The sequence below is a fragment of the Anneissia japonica genome, unplaced genomic scaffold, assembly GCF_011630105.1.
Source record: "Anneissia japonica isolate Jap-2015-1 unplaced genomic scaffold, ASM1163010v1 scaffold287960_len3192837_cov198, whole genome shotgun sequence".
NCBI classification, from domain to species: domain Eukaryota; kingdom Metazoa; phylum Echinodermata; class Crinoidea; order Comatulida; family Comatulidae; genus Anneissia; species Anneissia japonica.
Genome location: NW_022712725.1, coordinates 221,161 through 228,255, shown reverse-complemented (window position 1 = coordinate 228,255; position 7,095 = coordinate 221,161). Strand labels below are relative to the sequence as shown.

The following is a 7,095-nucleotide window of genomic DNA, read 5'->3' as shown; positions in this document are numbered from 1 at the left end:
AGGTAAGCACATAGTTTTGATGAAGATATGTCACATATAAGTCATATAGGCCACAATCTACTATTTGACGTTCATAAACAAACAATTTCTTGAAAACATATGATATATTATATAATAACCATGTTGTCATCTATACAGATAATATATTTGCTAGCATTTTCAGGGTATATACAGTACCCTTGAACTAGTTTTTCTAAAGCATACATTATCTCATTTGTCTGGCTTTTGTTTTCAAAAATCAATAAGCACTGCCTGAGGGAGGCGATCATATAACATTACCAGAATCAGTCTCAGGAGACAGGATAGAACTAGGCCTACATAATGGTTATAATACCACTTATAATTCTTGATGGTTAAGCAGTACAGTAGTTGAACACTGCCCTCAAATGTTAGCATATAAGTGCTCTATACATAGTCCTAAAGCAAAGCAGACAATACAGTACAACTAGAAATTGCAAATTGCAAGTGAAGTGCTGCGAAGTACAACTGCATATAAATGTTCTTCGAACAAAATTATTTATGCGATTATTGGGTAACAAAGTCGTAATTTTTCATTATTGTCAAAAAGTGTCTATAGTGTGGTGAATTATGGTTTGGTTTTTTTTAATAAAGTTTCAAAAATTTCTATGTATGTTGAAAATGTAGTTGATTACCAAAGGTTACAATTTTTATTTTGAAGACTTCATGGTCTAGGAAGTGTACATTTTTTTATGGGGCAAGTTTCCAAGGGCGGGTTTTCTAGGGGCAAGTTGACTGCCAAAGAGTGTTGCCAAAGTGCGAGCCAGTGCGTTATTTGATCACAAGTGCGAGTCATATCACAAGTGTGAGCCAGCGAGCCATGACGTCACGACAATAGATAGAGACGTTAGCCAGTTGTGCGAGGTATCGGCTGAGATTTGTGGAGTACAATTCAAAAAACAACTATAGGTCTAATAATGAGTCTCTTATACACATCTTAGACAATGTTAGCTATCAAAGAGCGACGTTGTTTTTCATTGGGACCTTCGTCCCTTCAAGGCTAGGCCTATACCATCCTAGCTAGTCTAGGCCTAGAGTAGGATAAGGCTAGTGCGACATGCGGACGTTGGTACAAGTAGGTTAGTCTACAAACGTCGCCTAAATTAATTGATTTTACCCGGCAGAACGAAAGAAGGAAACTCCGCTTTTCAGTCTTAGGCACTCGTTTTTTGAAAAACAATGACCTTTCAGAGGTCAAGTTGCTGTCAAGAATATGAATTGGCTGCTTCGCAGCAACAATGGTTTCACAGTATGTACTCATACTATTTGAACAAGATGTCTGCCTAGTGGTAATACTCTTATTTTTAATATATCAGACTAGCAGGCTATAAACATTCCATAACATGTGCTTTAAGCAGTTAACCTTTAATAGGAAATGATGACTTCAGATCTATTACCAAATGAGTGATACAAAAAAAAAACAAAAAAAAAAAAAACCCTCAAAAACACATTCAAAAATCTAACCGCATAACAGCCAAGAAATGTAGTTACAGAGTTCATAATGATGAGAACTACATACGTGATTGCTCCAAGCCTAACACAACTGGGACATCATGGTAAATAAAAAAATCTGAGTACAGATTAAAACTGAAGGCTACAGGAGACAGCCAAGCTCAAACAGCTCTATGCTTAAAAGCTTAATTTGTTTTAAATGAAATATGGAAGTGAAATCAGGGACAGCAGCATAGGCGCAATCATTTGCATCCTGGTTTTAGTCAACTGACAAATTAAAACCCATATTAGAAAATTATCCTTGAGCATACAGACTAATCAATTTCTCTTTTCTACACCCTAATTATCCACTGGCAAAAAGCATATTATATTCCTGTATTACTAATATTATTATTTTAAAAACTTGGAGCACTAGGTATGATACTTTCCCTTTTTGTTATACTACCATAAATCCAATTAATGATTTCTTCCTGTCTTTCATGCTCAGACCAGTGCCACATACTGTAATTGATATATAGCAATAATCTAATCCACTAACTTTCCCATGTTACTTATTACTTCTAATTTAATAACTCTAATTTAATAATCCCTTTTGGCAGAATACACATTGAAATAGAAAACATAAATTGAGTAAGGACTTACTAACCACTTTACAATGAAATCCATTCTAAATACTGGTCTTAATTCAGCGGTTCTCAGACTATGGGTCATGACCCAAAAGTAGGTCGCTAAAATTTAGGTCGCTAGACTATTTGGGACAGAAAAAAATGTAATTATGCTAAAATGTACCTTAGAGTAAAGGAGAGTGCATTTTAAGTATCATTTCAAAATGTTATTTCAATTTTGTTTACCAGTTAATAACTGGTGATGTGGGTCGCGGCAAATTGCGCGGATGTTTGTTAGTGTCGTCAGCCAAAAGGTTAGAAGACCGCTGTCTTAATTGCTGTTCTCCTTTTCCAAAATTAAAAGTGTATCACCCTTCAACCAATAATTTCCCAAAAATGTACCTCATTTCTGATATTTTCATTAACATAATATTAAGATAAACCCTTATCATAATCCCATAAAGATAATCCTTATCATAATCCCATAAAGATAATCCATATCTTAATCCCATTTCAGTCAGTCAATCAATCAATTAATCAATCAACCAATGAAACAATCAGTATCATAATAGCTTTCCTTAAATGTATTTGTCCAAATAATAATCTCCTTCTCCAAAAATAAAAACCTCCTTTGCCAAAATGTTAATCACCTCTCAACAATATAATAACTCTTTTCCACAATAGTAATCAAATTCAAAGTAACACTTCCCAAAATCATAATCCCTTAAAAAAAATCCTTTCCAAAGCAATAATCCCTCTCCAAACGTAATTCTTCCTTTCCAAAATAATAACCCTCTCCAAAATATTTTTTTCTTTCCAAAATAATATCCCTCTCCAACATAATTTTCCTTTCCAAAATAATAATCCCTTCCAAAATAATTCTTCCAATTCAAAGTAACAATCCCCTTCCAAAATACCTTTTCACTTCAAAAATAATAATCTCTCCAAAATAGCAATATAGTATGTTGGTGAATCTGTACAGTACATCTAATATTGACCTACTCAAAGACTTTGACACAGAAAGCTATGGCTAATTTAGAAGATGAATTGAATAATTAATTGCCACAAATTGCTACCATTAATTACAACATTACTCAGATTCTTTAAAAATTGCCTCGGGCCACCTTTATATAACATTTGAACTTTTAAACTTTCTTTCTCGCACATAAAAGGACGTACATAAATGGTAATTCCTACCTGTCATTCCTTACTAAAATAATCTTTTTACTAATTAAAAGTCAAACTTGCAGATGATTGTTATAGGTACAGTATGTGTAGGTATAATTTTTCCAAAAACTGAGATAAAATTCCCATCCACCTAAATCTATGACTCACTTATGACACTAAACAACTCCAATTGTCTTCTACTCTCCAGTTTTCTTTCTTTTTTTTTTTTCACTTTCTTTCTTTTATATGAGTACCTTTTTTCCCACCTTTTTCTTTTCCATTTCAACCATATAGAGTACTACCGTGTTACATCACGATACCACGTGATACTACTCAGTTGCTATCGTTGCAAAAAGCTAGAATTTGCATAGATACAAATGTACGCGCTATACATTGACCATCAATGAACACACATTTTTCATTTAATAATAAAGTTGTAAAGAATGGCTTTATTATATTTAAATTTTTCCACCTTTTTTAAACAAAGATTTTGTGATGTATTTTTTTTATATATTGGACCAATAAAGATTGAATTGATTTAAAAAAAAAACCAACATTCTAACAGCATGTGACTAATCACTCATAAGATGCAATATATAGTGGAAACTTTATAAACTAATACTAAGTTTTACCTCGTCAGCTTGACAAAAAAACAGCATTGTGAACATAACACCTCCTTTTCAAAATAAGTTTAAAGTGAGCAAAGCATGTCCAAAAAGCACCCAAGCTGCTTTCCTCGAGCAGAAAATCTAAGCACAATCTTCTTTGCATATTTTGTACCCAAAACTTTGATTTTGGACTCTGTCCTGCTATGTATTTGAACAGACATTTTCATGTAGTGAATACTAGTACTGCTTAGTCAGAGTTTTGATAAATCCTACTGCTGTTTAAAGTGTGAAAAGTTGGCTGGGTCAAAAATAATGTGAACATGGCTAAGTCTCAATATGAGACAAGTAAAGAATGGTGTATAGTTTGAGTAAAAATACAGGCATTTGAAAGATGCCAGAATTTCAGGGCAAGCATATTAACCACCAAGCACAAGTCTTTCCTATCATCATTATTATTGTTGTTATATTCTGTATATTTGAATTTTCGCAGCAATATTATTATATTTACAATGTATGAACAAATTTTGTACTATTGTGGTATTTGCTTGACAAACAGTAACCCCTACACCATTTGAAATTTAATAAATAAAATTTTAAAAATTATCTTTGCTTCTTATTTTTGAGTCATCAATATAATTTCCTTTAAATCCCTCAATGTCTTTGTCAAATCCAACCAATTCATCTCCTCTGTTCTTCAGCTAACAGTCAATACCTAATACAGCTCCCTTTTGATCGCCACATAGAAGCAAATTTAAACAGTAGATGCAAGCAATGCTTGTGACTTCATGAGTAAGGTCAAGAAAAACCAAATTAACTCGAAGCAATCTTCCACGATTATACCTTAATAAACAAGCAATCTATATTCAACAATTAATAATAAATTGAGAAAACCAGAACCATTAATATCAATGTTATTAGCAATGACATACTGTAATGTATGGGCAGGGAGTACAAGTACAAAATCTCTAGCTTAACGGTTTAATTATGTACTTGGCCCTAGGGTTAATTTATAATGCTATAGTCAAGCATTGCCTTTCCCCTGACTTACATAATATACTACCTATATCTGTGAGTGTGCATTTGAAAAAAATCTTAAACTCAAATGCAGATATATTTTTAAAATTTCAGTAAAATGTGTAATATATACATGAAGATATGAAGATAAGTGATAAGAAAAGCATATTACTCTATTGGGATTAACCAATTATTTTTGTAAATAATAATAATAATGATCTTTAATTTGAAAACTAGGTTCATGTGGCAGACACTACATAAAACAATATATTTAAATATAAAAATTAGAATTTAAAGATAAAAATTAGAATTTATAGATAAAAAAGAACAATGAACAAAGCATTGGCTCAGGCAGCCAAAAAACAGAGGTAATCAAAGCATGGAGGTATAATAATTACTAGGTTGAAACTGATTTACTACAAAATTCTAAAGTAGGTAGACCATGAATTGAGAAACATAAGCTTGCATTGTATATCTCAGTTGTCTAAAAGAATTAAAGAAAAGCTCTCGTTAATTTTTGGCATCATTCAAAAAATGTTATGCCTTAGCCTAACCTAGCTACCTAAACATTCATAGGCTAACTTTTCATGCATGATTTCCCAAGTGTCACGGTCAATTGCCAAGTGTCACAGCAGCGCGATGACTTCAGGGGCCTGGGGAAAACTCAATTTAACATTATATAGCATTTTACCCAATGTTTTGGAGGCCACTCTAGGCAAATGGTTTGGTTTAGTCCGATTCAAAAAACAATTCGGAGACACACCAGAGCCATATCTAACTTTGGAAACACTTATTAAGGAAGAAGTAGTGTTCAGAACAAGGCTAAAATGAGACCCAACTATAACAATGCTACTTAAGCTGCCTAATTACGTTTATGACAGAAATCCACATTAATGAACCTGAAGTGTCCATGCAATAGAATTACTCCCTCTACACCCACACACTTGTTCAAATTTACTATTACAATGACTTTACCATAAAAACTATACAAAACAAATACATCATAATTACAATGCACATGTCATCTAGTACAGCTAAGTTTGACTGTAATCTGCTTTTTTATTCAGATGGAGGACACTATTGGGGTTTATGCATCAGTGTGTCGATTTTGTAGAAGCAATTTGCACAGTGGGAATTGTTTAGTGTCATAACCTTGAGGTGAGGGGTTCAATCCCTCACTGTGCATTTCGCTTTTGTCCTTCACCAAGGCACATTATCTACATTGCTTCAGTTTACCTATGGTAGATATAACACTGGGTACCACCGTAATTAATGTTATCCACTCTTATCTGCTTCAAACTGGAGATAAGCTCCAGCCCTATGTATGAGGCCAGGTAGTGGCTTGGTAATGATAAGTGTATTGATTTGCAATATCAAATGGTATTTTTTTTTTTTTAACTTTGTAATTTTAAATTATATTAAACTACTAATATAAGAAAAATCTATATTGATCATGGATTGCTGAGCACTACTTTTTTGTGAAACATGTAATTTGCTGCGATATTAGTTATAATTAAAGGGTACATACATCAAGAAGATACTGACAGTGAAAATAAAGATGTTAACAAGGATTGAACACTACACAACAATGAGAAGTTTGAGATGAACCAACAATATTACACAGAGCCTCAAGCTATATAATCTGCCTTAACAATACCGAGTCTAGAAATTAGAATGCCACTACTGTTCTACTAAATGTTAACTTTCTCCTTGAGGCAAATTACGATTGACACATCTATTATTCGTGCTGCATGCAATGTAACTCAACATTTAGCTTTGTTATTGTTACAGAAGGCAAATAATAAACAATGATTATATATAGTAGTAACCTACATAAAAGGAGAATAATAAAAACCTAAACATTAGAAGATAATAATTTGAAATAATGAGTATGTTTAGAAAAAAAAAGTAGCTTATTGAGTTTTGTTTATAAGGTACATTTAAAATCCTGCACCATCAAAATGCCTGCAATAATTTACAAGAAAGCTACATCAGATGAATGTTCTGCTTGAATATGCATTCTGCTCATTAAACTTTTTTTCAGGAGTTTTATATAACATTCTTGTTACAGCCTATTTCACTTCTGCTTCCAAATATGCCTAGTATTGAAAATATTCTACTTTGTAAAATCTTCTTTAATGATAATCAGTTATTTTAATGAAGTATGGCTAGATTGACAAATCGATTGACTTCAGTACTCTCTTTTTAACCCCAAGATGTGTATAAGAGAC

The 7,095-nt window shown here is 32.6% G+C and overlaps 1 protein-coding gene across 1 annotated transcript in view; it reads right to left on the bottom strand.

Moving 5' to 3' along the window:
• The window catches only part of LOC117107996 (alpha-1,3-mannosyl-glycoprotein 2-beta-N-acetylglucosaminyltransferase-like), a 54,849-nt gene that overhangs the window by 5,480 nt on the left and 42,274 nt on the right, over window positions 1–7,095 (bottom strand). The gene's annotated exons all lie outside the window — the stretch shown is intronic.